The sequence below is a fragment of the Globicephala melas genome, chromosome 6 (assembly GCF_963455315.2).
Source record: "Globicephala melas chromosome 6, mGloMel1.2, whole genome shotgun sequence".
Lineage (NCBI taxonomy): Eukaryota > Metazoa > Chordata > Mammalia > Artiodactyla > Delphinidae > Globicephala > Globicephala melas.
The window spans coordinates 91,072,145-91,087,202 of NC_083319.1; the positions used below are offsets into that span (position 1 = coordinate 91,072,145).

At 36.2% G+C, this 15,058-nt stretch overlaps 1 pseudogene; it reads right to left on the reverse strand.

The window, feature by feature from the left end:
- Window positions 1-9,012: 9,012 nt before the first annotated feature.
- LOC132597424 (mitochondrial import receptor subunit TOM20 homolog) lies at window positions 9,013-9,439 on the reverse strand (annotated as a pseudogene).
- Between the last annotated feature and the right edge of the window lie 5,619 nt (window positions 9,440-15,058).

Genomic DNA, 15,058 nt, shown 5'->3' on the forward strand with positions numbered 1-15,058 from the left:
TATAGCTATTCCTGCTTTCTTTTGATTACTCTTTCTTTTGTTATCATTTTCTCCATCTATTTACTTTTAATCTACATGTGTCTTTACATTTAAAGTAGGTTTCTTTAAATAGACACCATATAGTTAGGTCTTATTTTTTGATTCACTCTGACAATCTCTGTATTTTAATTGGTGCATTTAGACCATTGACATTTAAAGTGATTATTGATATAGTCAGATTAATATATACCATATTTGTTACTGTTTTTGTCACCCTCATTCTTTGTATTTTTGTCTTACACTATTCTTCTTCCATTCACAGTTTATTTCATATGATTCTATTTTCTCTCTTTAGTACGTGAGTTACACTTTTTAAAGAATTACTTTTTTGCTTGTTTGTTTACTGGTTGCCCTGGAATTTGCAGTATACATTTACAATTAATCAAGGTCCACTTTCAAATAACACTACACCACTTCACATGTACCTTGTAATAAAAGCAATAATCCTAATTCTTCCTTCATGTCCCTTTTGTCATTGCTGCCATTCGTTTCATTTATATATAAGCATATATACATGAGCATTATGTATGTTTATACATTACATAAGATATATAATCATACATAATCAAATACATTGTGTTGATATTATTATTTTGAACAAACTTTTGTCTATCAGATCAATTAAGAATAAGAAAAATGAAAAACTTAATTTTACCTTCACATTTCTTCTTCAACACTTTCTGTTTTGTGTAGATCTGAGCTTCTGACTTAATTTCATTATCTCTAGAGAACTTCTTTTAATATTTCTTGCAAGGTAGGTCTACTGGCAACAAATTTTCTCAATTTTTGTTTGTCTGAGAAAGTCTTTATTTCTCCTTCACTTTTGAAGGATAACTTCAGAGTACAGAATTCTGGGTTGGTTCAACACTGTAAATATTTCACTCTACTCCCTTCTTTCATGATATGTAATTCTTATCTTTGCTCTTCTATAGGGGTGTGTTTTATTTCCTCTGGCTTCTTCAGGATTTTTTCTTTATCTCTGATTTTCTAGTTTGAAGATATGTCTGGGTGTAATGATTTCAGAATTTATCCTGGTGTTCTCTGAACTTCCTGGATCTGTAATTTTGTGCCTGACATTAATTTGGGGAAATACTTAGTCATTATTTTTTCAAATATTTCTTCTTCTTCCTTCCTTCCTCCCTACCTCCCTCCTTCTTTCTTTCTTTCCTTCTTTCTTTCTTTCTTTCTTTCTTTCTTTCTTTCTTTCTTTCTTTCTTTCTTTCTTTCTCTTCCTTCCTTCCTTCCTTTCTTTCTTTCTTTCTTCTTTCTTCTCCTTCTAGTATTTCTACCACATGTATGTTGCAACTTCTTTTTTTGTCCCATTTTCCTTGGATATTTTTTCTCCCCCCTTCAGTCTTTATTCTCTTCGATTTTTGTTTTATATGTTTCTGATTGAGATATTCTCAAGCTCAGAGATTCTTTTCCAGCCATGTCCAGTCTACTAATAAGCCTATCAAAGGCATTCTTTGTTGCTGTTACAGTGTTTTTGGTCTTTTATCATTTCTTTCTAGTTCTTCCATCTCTTTGCTTACATTACCCATCTGTTCTTGCATGTTGTCTACTTTATGCACTACAGTCCTTGCCATATTAATCATATTGATTTTAAATTCTTGGTTTGATAGTTCCAACATCTTGCCATGTCTGGTTTAATGCTTGCTCTTTCTCTTCAAATTTTAATTTTTGCCTTTTAATATGCCCTTTAATATTTTTTCTTGATAGCTGGATGTGAAATGGTGGGTAAAAGGAACTGTTGTAAATAGGCCTTTAGTAATGTAGTTGTAAGGTGTAGGGGGAAGTTCTATAGTCTTATGATGAGGTCTCAGTCTTTTTCTGAGCCTATGCTTCTGCTATGAAGTTCACAAGTGTTTCTCAGGTCTTTTTCTCCTCCTTAGCTAGGACAGGATAAATAGAGTGAGTTGGAATAGGGTTATTTCCCTTCCCCCTGGATCAGTCAGGCTGTTAATACCCCAGAAGTTTAGGCTATGGTTAACTAGTTTATTCTAAGGGCAGGTCTTGTTAAGAAGAGAATGTTCTGGTGTATTTTGAAATGGTTCCTCCTCCACCCCTCCCCCCACTCTCTGGGCTAGAAACATAAGATTTCCCCCCAGTATTTACCATGAGAACCTGGTCAAGCTCCTGGTGGTAAATCTCATGAAACTGTGGGGACCCTCCTAAGACTGGGTCTTCCTGCAGTTTTTAACTCTCAAAGTTGTTCACACTGAGCCTCCAGCAATTCATCAATTATGATTCAGTGTTTCCTACCCCAGCACTGGTTCCTAAGGTAGTTTCTGTTCATGAGTCTCTGCTCCCATAAGCTGTGACTTCATATATTCATCTGTCTGTGTCTCCAATCTTGAGGGCAGCAATTTGTTCTCCCATCTCTTATGGACACAAGAATAGCTTTTGAGTTTTCAGTCTCCAGCTTTTTACTTGTTATTAGGATGGAGCTCCTTATATGCAGAACTAGAAACTGGAATTTTTGTTTGTTCCCTTTACTTATGACTAGTGCTTCTGATATAGAGTTTAACAATTCACTAATTGAAGAACATTTAGATTGATTCCAGGTTTGGCTCTTACAAATAAAACTGCTATGAACATTCATGTACAGGGGTTTGTGTGAACATAAGTTCTCATTTCTCTGGGATAAATGTCCCAGAGTGCAGTTGCTGCGTCATATGGTAATTGCATGTTCAATTTTATAAGAAAGTGTCAACTGTTTTCCAGAGTGACTGTAATCTTTAATATGTGTGTGTGTGTGTGTGTTTACTGTGAAATGATCAGCTACTTAACATCCATCACCACGCAGTAATTTTTTTCTTGTGATGAGAACTTTTAAGATTTACTCTCAGCAACTTTCAAATAGACAACAAAGTATTATTAACAATAGTCACCATGCTGTACATTGCATCCCCATGATTTATTTATTTTATAACCGGTGTTTGTACCTTTGACCACCCTCACCCAGTTTTGCCACCCCCACCTCTGAAAACCACCAATCTTTCTCTCTGTTCTCTTATTTATGAGTTTGATTTTTCTTTTTTAGCTTTTTAGATTCCACATATAAGTGAGATCATACAGTATTTGTTTTTCTGTCTGATTTATTCACTTAGCATAAATGTGCTTCAGTCATGTTGTTACAAATGGCAAGATTACCTTTTTTAATGGCTGAATAACATTCTTTTGTGTGTGTGTGTGTGTGTGTGTGTGTGTGTATACACACATATATCTGGCTGTTCAGTTTTCCCACTTATTGAAGAATGGTCCATTTCCAATTGTATATTCTTGGCTCCTTTGTTGTAAATTAATTGTGTGAGTTTATTTCTGGGCTCTTTACTCTGTTCCATTGTTCTGTGTGTCTGTTTTAATGCCAATATCATACTATTTTGATTATAATATCTTTGTATATAGTTTGAAATCAGGGAATGTGATGCCCTAGCTTTGTCCTTTCTCAAGATTGCTTTGGCTGCTCAGGGTCTTCTGTGGTTCCATACAAATTTTAGGATTGTTCTATTATTGTGGAAAATGCCATTGGAACGTTGATCAGGATTGCATTGAATCTATAGGTTGCTTTGTGTAGTATGGACATTTTGGCAATATTAATTCTTCCAATCCATGAACATGGAATATCTTTCCATATATTTGTGTCTTTTTCAGTTTCTTTCATCAATGGCTTATAGTTTTCAGTGTACAGGTCTTTCACCTCTTTGGTTAAATTTATTCCTAGATATTTTATTCTTTTTGATGCAATTGTAAATGGGATTGTTTCTTTAATTTATCTTTCTGATAGTTTGTTATTGGTGTACAGAAATGCAACTGATTTTTGTACAATTATCCCTTGGTATCCTCAGGCATCTGGTTCCAGGACCCCTGTAAATACCCAAATCCACGGATGCTGAAGTCCCTTATATAAAATGGCACAGTATTTGCATATAACCTACACACTTTCTCCTATATACTTTAAATAATTTCTAGATTACTTATAATACTTAATACAATGTAAATGTTATGTAAATAGTTGCTGGCATGCAGCAAATTTGCATTTTGCTTTTTGAAAATTTCTGGAATTTTTTAATGAACGGTTTCAGTCTGCAGTTGGTTGAGTCCACAGATGCAGAACCCAGGGATATGGACAGAGGGTCAACTGTTCAATGATTTTGTGTTCTGGAACTTTACTGAATTTGTTTATTAGTTCCAATAGTTTTTTGTGGAATCTTTAGGGTTTTCTATATGTAATATCATGTCATCTGCAAATAGTGACAGTTTTACTTCTTTCTTTCTGATTAGGATGCCTTCCCCCCACCACCACAATTGCTCTGGCTAGGACTTTCAATGTTATTTTGAATAAAACTGGTGAGAGTGGGCATCCTTGTCTTATTCCTGATCTTAGAGAAAAAGCTCTAAGATTTTCACCACTGAGTATGATGTAAGCTGTAGGTTTGTTATATATGGGCTTTATCATGTTGAGGTACATTCCCTCTATACCAAGTGTGTTGAGAGATTTTATCATAAATCGATGTTGAAAATTTTCAAATGCTTTTTCTGCATCTATTGAGATAATCATATCATTTTTTATTCTTCATTTTGTTAATGTGATGAATCACACTGATTGACTGGCAGATGTTGAACCATGCTGCATCCTTGGAATAAATCCCACTTGATGATCGTATATGATCCTTTTAATGTATTGCTAAATTCAGTTTGCTAATATTTTGTTGAGGATTTTTGCATCTATGTTCATCAACAGGGCTATTGGCTTGTAATTTTGTTTTCTTGTGGCATTCTTTTCTGGTTTTGGTAACAGGGTAATGTTGGTCTTGTAAAATGTGTATGGAAATGTTCCCTCCTCTTCTATTTTTTTGGAAGAGTTTGAGAAGGATTGGTATTCTTTAAATGTTTTGTAGAATTCACCAGTGAAGTCATCTTGTCCTGGATTTTTGTTTGTTGTGTAATCTCTATATTTGGAGTGTTTAATACATTCACACTTCATGTAACTGATATGGTGGAAGTTATGTTTTCCACTTTGCTATTTATTTTCTATATGCCTCATGTCTCTTTTATTCTTCTTTCTTTACTATTTTTCAAAATAAAATTCTATACTGTACCATTTTAATTCAAGTGTTGATTTTTAAACAATTTTTGTTATTTTCTTAGTGGCTGGTTGCTCTGTGGATTACAATATGCATCTTAATTTATACCACAATCCACTTCATGTTAATTCTAACTTAATTTCAATAAAATGTAGAAACTTTATTCCATCCTAACTTCATTTCTGTCCTCCTCCTTTGTGCTATTGTCAGTATATTACATTCATATATGTTATAAGCCAAATGGTAGTGTTACAGTTATTGTTTTATATCCCATAGATTTTAGCTCTTAAATATTTCCTGAATCCATTCACACCTCTGTATCCATTCACATCTCCACTACTACCATTTCTTTCTCTCAACTGGTCTCACCACATCTATTCTCATTCCAGCCAGGTGGATCTAATTAAAATGCAAATCTGGTTAAAGTGTTCCCATCTTAAAACCTTCTCATTACCACCCATGGTGGTTTTCAAACCCAGTTGCAAATTTTTTGATACATCTCTCATGACCCCTCCCTTGAATCTAGGTGGGCTTGTAACTACTTCAAACAATATATATGGCAGAAGTAATGCCTTGTGTTTTAAAGGCTAGGTCTTAAAAGGCCATTGGCCTTTTTCCTGGGAACACTCTTTCTTAAGTCTTGAGCAGCCACATAAGCTGACTATGCTGGAAAAGACATTGGTAGTCACCCTGGCTGACAGTCTCACATGACATTATTAGTTTCAAATATCTGAAGCAGAAGACATTAAAGTATACTGAAGATAGAGTTTTAAAATACTTTAAAAATTCTATTCCAGGGCTTCCCTGGTGGCGCAGTGGTTAAGAATCCGCCTGCCAATGCAGGGGACAGGGGTTCGATCCCTGGTCTGGGAAGATCCCCCATGCCACGGAGCAACTAATCCCGTGCGCCACAACTACTGAGCCTGTGCTCTAGAGCCTGCGAGCCACAACTACTGAAGCCCGCGTGCCTAGAGCCTGTGCTCCAAAACAAGAGAAGCCACCGTAATGAGAAGCCCGTGCACTGCAATGAGATGTGGCCCCACTCTCCGCAACCAGGGAAAAGCCCGCGCGCAGCAACGAAGACCCAACGCAGCCAAAAAAAAAAAATTCTATTCCAATGGATGAGCAAAACTAAGACCTTAGGTCAGAAAGATCAATCAAAACATTAAAATAGTCCTTTCTATAAGAGAAAAACACCTCTTAGAGAAGATCAAGTGTCTTTGCCTGAGGCCTCTGGAAAAATCTATTAAAGAGCAAGTGGATATCACTCTATTCAGCCTTGCTCTACTGAACAAATATCTTTTTTGACATTTATTTTTCCCAGCTTTATTGACATATAATTGACATATAACATTGTATAAGTTTAACATATAACATTGTATAATTGACATATAACATTGTATAACATGATGACTTGATATATATAAATATTGTGGTATTATTACCATGCTAAAGTCAGTTAACACATCCATCACCTCACATAGTTAATTTATGTGCGTGGTGAGAACTTTTAAGATCTACTCTCTTAGCAACTTTCAATCACACAATAAAGTATTGTTAAGTATAATCACCATGCTATAAATTAGATCCCCAGAATTTATTCATCTTATAATGGAAAGTTTGCACCCTCTTACTATCTTCACATATTCCATCTCCCTTCCCCAAACCCCTCCAATCCTGGTAACCACAATCTGCTTTTTAGTTTTTTGGGGGTTTTTTAGATTTTTTTTTTTTTAGATTCCACATATAAATGCTGTCATACAGTATTTGTCTTTCTGTGTGACTTACTTCACTAAGCATAATGCCCTCAAGGTCCATCCATATTGTCTTTTTAAAAATATTTATTTATTTATTTTTGGCTGTGTTAGGTCTTTGTTGCTGCGCGTGGGCTTTCTCTAGTTGCGGCTAGCAGGGGCTACTCTTTATTGTGGTGCACAGGTTATTCATTGTGGTGGCTTCTCTTGTTGTGGAGCATGGGCTCTAGGTGTAGGAGATTCAGTAGTTGTTGCTTACTGGTTCTAGAGGGCAGGCTCAGTAGTTGTGGTGCAAGGGCTTAGTTGCTCCATGGCATGTGGTATCTTCCTGGCCCAGGGCTTGAACCCATGTCCCCTGTATTGGCAGGTGGATTCTTAACCACTGTGCCGCCAGGGAAGCCCCATGTTGTCTTAAATGGTAGAATTTCCTTCTTTTTTATGGCTGAATTGTACAATTCTATTGTACATATATACCACAACTTCTTTATCCATTTATCTGTTGACAGACACTTAGGTTAGTGCTGCAATGAACATGAGGATGCAGCTATCTCTTCAAGATAGTGATCTCATTTCCTTCAGATATATACCTCAGAGGGAGATTGCTGGATCATATGGTAGCTCTATTTTTTATTTATTTATTTTTTTTGCAGTATGCGGGCCTGTCACTGCCGCGGCCTCTCCCGTTGCAGAGCACAGGCTCCGGATACGCAGGCTCAGCGGCCACGGCTCACGGGCCCAGCCGCTCCGCGGCATGCGGGATCCTCCCGGACCCAGGGCACGAACCCGCGTCCCCTGCATCGGCAGGCGGACTCCCAACAACTGCACCACCAGGGAAGCCCTATTTTTAATTTTTAAAGGAAGCTTCATGTGGTTTTCCATAGTGGCTGTACCAATTTACATTCCCAGCAACAGTGTACAAGAGTTCTCTTTTCTCCACATCCTTGTCAACATTTGTAATCTCTTGTCTTTTTGATTATAGACATTCTAACAGGTGTGGGGTGATATCTCATGGTTTTTTTGTTTTGTTTTGTTTTTAACTTGAAGGTTAAGTTTCAGATTAATTTAAAGAAGTAGTGATAGAACCATAATTTCAGTGAAAATCAACACAATTTATATCTTAAAAAAACAGTTCAGAAATACCAAGTCAGGCAAGCATGTAAAATTCAGAATATTAAAAAATGCAAGTGTGGTTGCCCAAACAGATATATCCCTCAGAAGAAGGTGGATTTGAAGATGCTGAACAGAACCAAAGAAATTAGAAGCTGAAAGGGAGGCTTCTCTGAATAAGCAGACCAATTCTCTCATTTTATAAATGAGGTAAGTGGGCAGACATTAACTGCTGAAGCTCATTCATCTAGATTAGGGATGCACATAGATCTAATTTCCAGTGCTATTTGCAACTACATATATCTAAATGAGTTAGATAGTTATTAAGGAGATAACTATCCAGAACACATTAAGCCCACTGATTTAACCAAAACATGTCAAGATTAATATACATAGTGGAGGGTGAAATTGTTACTACAGTACAGCAGCACATCTCACATGTATAAAAGATTAAACAGGGCTTCCCTGGTGGCGCAGTGGTTGAGAGTCTGCCTGCCGATGCAGGGGACGTGGGTTCGTGCCCCGGTCCGGGAGGAAAAAGATTAAACGGAAAGAATCAAAGATTTTAATGTTCACCTTTGATAAACACAATCAAGTTTCCATCCAGTTTTCTGATGTAAAGCAAAATGTACTTGCTTAAAAAAAATGTGCATTCTTCAGCTTTCTTCTACACTTTTTTGGCCATCTTTCAAAACTGAGCACTGAGTATTTGTAATGTAAACAATGTGATATGTATATTTTAATTGCATGTTTTAGGAATAAACAAAATCTAAATTTCAGTAACACACAGTGTATTTATAAAATGAAAATCTCTCTCAAAATATGCTTTTTACTGGGAAAAATAAATAAAACAGACAAATGGCTCTACACAAAGTAAAAATTAACTTTGGTAGATTTCAGTGTAGGACAGTCAAAAACAAGCATATTTGCCCTTATGTCCCCCACCACACCCCCAGAGCTGCTCATCTTCTGAGTTAAGATTTTTAAAATATTTTAAATGGAGATAATTATGTTGACATTTTTTCTCATTCCACATCACCTTCAGTCAAGCTCTGAGCATTTATAATTAATTCTCTAATTGTTGGAAGCTTAGTCAAAAGCATCTGGAACACTGGTTGTTGAATTGTTAGCCCTAACACTTGCAATAACTGCTATGACTGTCCACACACAGCAACTGCATTTGTCAGGTGGTCTATACCCTTCTCAATATTCACCCTGGGCTAGTAACTCTTCACCAAGCCATAGTTATTGGAAAAAGAAATTCTGAATAGCTTCAGCATCTTTAAGGTCAGGTAACTTGGAAAGCCAACTCTCTCTTTGTCAAGCTTTTGTTTCTTTCTTCATTCTCACAGCCTGTTCTTGAATTTGGGGTCACTCTGTCTCGAGGTCAAAGTAAATGTAGTACCTGATGAAAAGTGTTCCACCCAAGATGGTGCTGTTCTGGCCCACCATATTCTCTCCACGGAGGAGTGGGGTGGGTGGCAGTGGGGCCCCAAAAAAGCAATTGGCCCAGAACCTTCAGCAGATAGCTCCCCTCAGATCTGCTGCCCACTGTGAGGGACATGGAGAAAAACCTTATCGTGGTTTTGATTTGCATTTCCCTGATGATTAGTGATGTCAACCACATTTTCATGTACTTTCTGGCCAAGATATCTGTGTGTCTTCTTTGGAAAAAATGTCTATTCAGATCCTCTGCCCGTTTTTAAATCAGATTTAGGTTTTTTTAGTTTGATGTAGACCCACTTGTTGATTTTTGCTTTTGTTGTCATACCCAAAACATTCATTCCCAAGACTAATAACAAGGAGCTTTCCCATTTCCTTCTAGGGGTTTTATGGTTTCATGTTTTGTATTTAAATCTTTAATGTAATATTTTATGAGTGGTGTAAGGGAAGGGTCTGGTTTCATTCTTTTGCGTGTGAATATCCAGTTTTCCCAACACCATTTATTGAAGAGACTATCATTTCCCCATTGTATATTCCTGGCTCCTTTATTTCTGGGCTCTTGAATCTGTTCCATTGGTCTATGTGTCATCTTTTATGCTAATATCATACTGCTTTTTTAAAATTACAATAGCTTTGTAGTATAGTTTGAAATCAGTAATTATAGTGCCTCCAGCTTTGTTCTTTCTAAAGATTACTTTGGCTATTTGTTCTTTCTCAAGATTACTTTGGCTACATACAAATTTTAGGATTGTTTGTCCTACCATTGTGAAAAATGGCTTAGAATTTTGATGGAGATTGCATCAAATTTGTAGATTGCTTTAGGTAGTATGGAGATATTAACAATATTAATTCTTCTGATCCATGAGTATGGGATAGCTTTCCATTTGTTTTTGTTTTCTTCAGTTTCTTTCATCTAAGTCTTATAGTTTTCATTGTGCAGATGTCAATTCATTTGTAAAATTTGTTCCTAACTACTTTATTGTTTTTGATGCTATTGTGAATGGGACTTTTTTTCAGATAGTATGTTGCTATTGTATAGAAATACAACTAAATTTATGCATTGATTTTATATCCTGCAACTTTACTGAATTTGTTGTTAGTTTTTTTTGGGGGGTGGAGTCTTTGGGGTTTTCTATATTAAGATCATGTCATTTGCAAAGACAGTTTTACTTCTTCCTTTCCAATATGGATGTCTGTTCTTTTTTTGTCTTTTCTGATTGCTCTAGCTAGGACTTTCAGTACAGTGTTCAATAGGAGTGGTGAGAGTGGGCACACTTGTGCTCTTTCTGACCTTAGAAGAAAAGCTGTCAACCTTTTATCATTGGATAATGTTTGCTGTGGGTTTGGGCTTGTCATATATGGCTTTTGTTGTCTTGAGGTTCATTCTTCCTATACCCAATTTTTTGAGCTTTTAAAAAAAATTTTATGAAAAGATGTTGAATTTTCTCAAGCTCTTTTTCTGTGCCTATTGAAATGATCATATGACTTTATCTTTTATTCTATTTATATATCACATTGATTTGTATATGTTGAAACATCCTTTTGTCACAGGGATAAATCCCACTTGATCATGGTGAATGATCCTTTTAATGTGCTGCTGAATTTGGTTTGCTGGTATCTTGTTGAAATTTTTTGCATCTATATTTATCAGGGATATTGACCTCTAGTTTTCTTTTCTAGTAGTATCCTTATTTGGCTTTGGTATCAGGATGTTGGCCTTGTAAAATAAGGAAGTGTTGGAAGTGTTCTCTCCTCTTTGATATTTTGGTAGAGTTTGTGAAGCATTGGTGTTAATTCTTTAAGTGTTTGATAAAATTCACCAGTTATCTGGTCCTGGGCTTTTCTTCATTGGTAGAGTTTTGATTTCTGATTCAATATCCTTCTAGTACTTGGCCTATTCAGACTTTCTATTTCTTTCTGATTCAGTCTTGGTAAGTTGTATATTTCTAAGAATATTTCCGTTTTTTTCTAGGTTGCCCGGTTTGTTGACAAATAATTTTTCAGAGTAGACTCTTATGATTTTTTGTATTTCTGTGGTATCAGTTGTAATGTCTCCTTTTTCATTTATATCTGATTTGGGTCTCCTCTCTTTTTTCCTTGGTTAGTCTAGCTAGGCGTTTGTCAGTTTTGTTTATCTTTTCAAAGAAAAAACTATGGTTAATATTTTCTATTGTTTTTCTGTTCTCTATTTCATTTACTTATACTCTAATCTTTATTATTTCCTCTCTTCTGCTAACCTTGAGCTTAATTTCTTATTTTTTTCCAGTTCTTTGAGATGTTTTGTTGTTTTCTTGAGATTTTTTTCTCCCCTCGATGTGTATGTTTATAGCTATAAACTTTCCTCTAGAAGCGCTTTTGCTGTAACCCATAAGTTTTGGTAGTGTTTCCATTTTATTTATCTCAAGATGTTTTTTGATTTCTCTTTTGATTTCTTCTTTAATCCACTGGCTGTTCAGGAGCGTGTTGGAACAAATATATTTCAGCTTTGTTTGCTCCAAGACTTTCACAGAACTTCTGTGAAGATTAAGTGAAATAATGACTAAATGTACAAAATGCCAAATGGGAACTTTTGTAATCATCATCATCACTCACTATACCCATCAAAATTAAACTAAGCTTGGGTCAGTTCAATGACAGGTATTTCAGAAGATATTGGAACAGTCAGGAGTGATGCACAGAGACAGAACATCTGGAGGTTTTGTTGTTGTTGTTTCCTATTAGGGTCCCTGTCCTAGTCATCCTGTGTCCCTATTCCTTACAGCAATGTGTAATACATACTGAACCCTCAATAACAGTGTCAAATGAGTAAACAACTGAATGAGTTCCCTGGGAAGGATTGAATCACTCTAGCATTCTGGGTAGTTTCTTGGGAGCCCACTTACTTTGATGAGAGTTAAGTAGTCTGGGGCTTCCCTGGTGGCGCAGTGGCTGAGAGTCCGCCTGCCGATGCAGGAGACATGGGTTCATGCCCCGGTCCGGAAAGATCCCACATGCCGCGGAGCAGCTAGTCCCGTGAGCCATGGCAGCTGAGCCTGCGTGTACGGAGCCTGTGCTCCGCAACGGGAGGGGCCACAACAGTGACAGTCCCGCGTAACGCAAAAAAAAAAAAAAAAAAAAAAAAAAGAGTTTAGGAGTCTGGTGGAGATTTATGTTTGCAGGGCTATTCAGTTGGTTTTGCAACCTGTTGGCCTCCGTGGAATGATTATGAAAGTGTTTGTCTTTCTGGGATTGGGGAATTGACTTTTTTCTCCTCCAAAGATTATATATATATATGTATATATATATATATTTCCCCCCTGGGGTCCCCATACTTCCTAGGCAATGCAATGGGTTGAAGTCAGTTTCTCCCTAGTCCCCTGCTTTAGTATGGGAATAATCTAATTTTTCCTTGAATAGCTGTTGTTGTTCACTTTCCGCCACAAAATTATGAGAGCTTCTCAGTGCTACACCAAGAATAAGGGTCATAACACTCATTGAGAACACTGGACCCACATCCAACTGAAAGATGAAGTATATTCATTCATTCAGTATTCAAGGAAATGGCATCTGAGAACCTAATTGAAACTAATTTTTAAAAAAATTATAATAAATTAGCTGAATTTTGGTCACTTGAAAACTCTGAGGGAAAGAATATTTCTTTTCTTAACTGCAGGAAAGTAGATTCTAAATCTATTTAGACAAAAGGTTTTTTTATTCTTATATAATTACAAAGCAATAGGCATACAACAGAAAATCCACAAGAAATTTTGGTATGTAATTATCTTTGCTGATATCCTAAACTCACAGTTTTGAAACCAGCAATTGGCCAGACTTAGAACTCCCCTAAGTAGACTTTTCACAGCTTGTCACACTGGTAGAAAAGCCAGATGAGAAAATGGAAGATTCAAGTACTCTTACATGACAGAAGAGGACAATGCTTTCTTCTAGAATCACTATGGTCAGAAAAAAAAATAGATGAGCATACTTTATATGTTATTACCACTCTTCCTTTTAATACTCTTTTTATGTACTATATACATTTAATATGAAATCATGACTGATGCCAAACACAGGTAAGAACAATGAAAATTTAGAAGTACAACTTTGTAGTGTCTTGATATTACTGCTCAAGAATTTTGGTATGCAGATATTTAAAAATGTCCATTTTCACAAAATTCCATTTATTTATTTATTTATTTTAGTAAAGGTTCTAACAGAACCTAGCAATGCTCTGCATTGGGCCTAACATTGAAAATCACTGTCTAGCTTCTGTCATCTAGTGGTCAGTGTACTTTAGAACACAATGACTCTAATGATCATTATGCTCTTTCTAAGACAAGTAATAGCTTCAAAAAAGAAAATGGTCATGACTGTTAAAGCAACTTTAATTGTATAACCCATAAACAAAACCAAAATAGCTAATATACCAAAGTACTTTAATACATCTAATGCATGTTAATATTTTGTAATACGTTTATCTTTACACATTCACATTCTTGAGCATTCTAAATGACTCAATTTAGTGAAGTTAATCTCACGCAGAGTTGAAAAGAAACAATTCATACTTAAGTACGAAGGGTCTAATAACCTTCACATCACTCATCCCGGTCCCCCAAATATCATGGGGTTTTTCATAACGTTTTTTTCAAGTTATGTTCCTTTAATGTAAGCCTTTTTATTCTTCTTACCCCAAATGACCAAAATATAAAATCAAGTTATTGGAACTAAAATGGTAACAATCAGTATTAGATATCCATGTATTTCAGTATTCCAAAGACCTAAATGTGCGATGATTCCCAGCTGGCACATGAGGCCATGTGAGAGTCATTGCAGAGAAGGTCATAGCTCAGGCCACAGCAGTGGAGCTGCACTGCTAATCGGAGGAATTGTGAGATAGATTTCTGGGCCCAACATCAAGGAAGATCAGGCAAACACATAAAAATTAAAAATAAAAAGAAAGGAGGAAAAAGAAGCTTTCAAACACAAGCAAGCCAGAAAGAGACAAGGAGATCTAGTCAAGAGGCTCACTCCCTCTGCCTTAAAGAACTGAGAAAGAAAAAAAAAGCATAAAAAGAATAAAATCCAAACTCCATAGTTTTGTATGAGAAACAATATAGGGTATTGTCTCTCAGAGCCAGAATACAAGGATTTAGGTAGGACTCAAGGGAGGAAGTGGGTTGGCTCCTCTTACCATCACACGTACCAACATTAACCCATCTTTGCAACTCTGAGAGCTGCCAGGGGGAGATAAGTGGATAATGCTGCCACAAGGTGACACAACTATGATTCCATTGCACTGGTGAAAGTGGGGTGTTAAAGTCCCCTACTATGAATGTGTTACTGTTGATTTCCCCTTTTATGGCTGTTAGTATTTGCCTTATATATTGAGGTGCTCCTGTGTTGGGTGCATAAATATTTACAATTGTTATAGCTTCTTCTTTGATCAATCCCTTGATCATTATGTAGTGTCCTTCTTTGTCTTTTGTAATAGTCTTTATTTTAAAGTCTATTTTGTCTGACCTGAGAATTGCAACGCCAGGTTTCTTTTGGTTTCCATTTGCATGGAATATTTTTTCCATCCCCTCACTTTCAGTCTGTATCTGTCTCTAGTTCTGAAGTGGGTCTCTTGTAGACAGCATATATATGGGT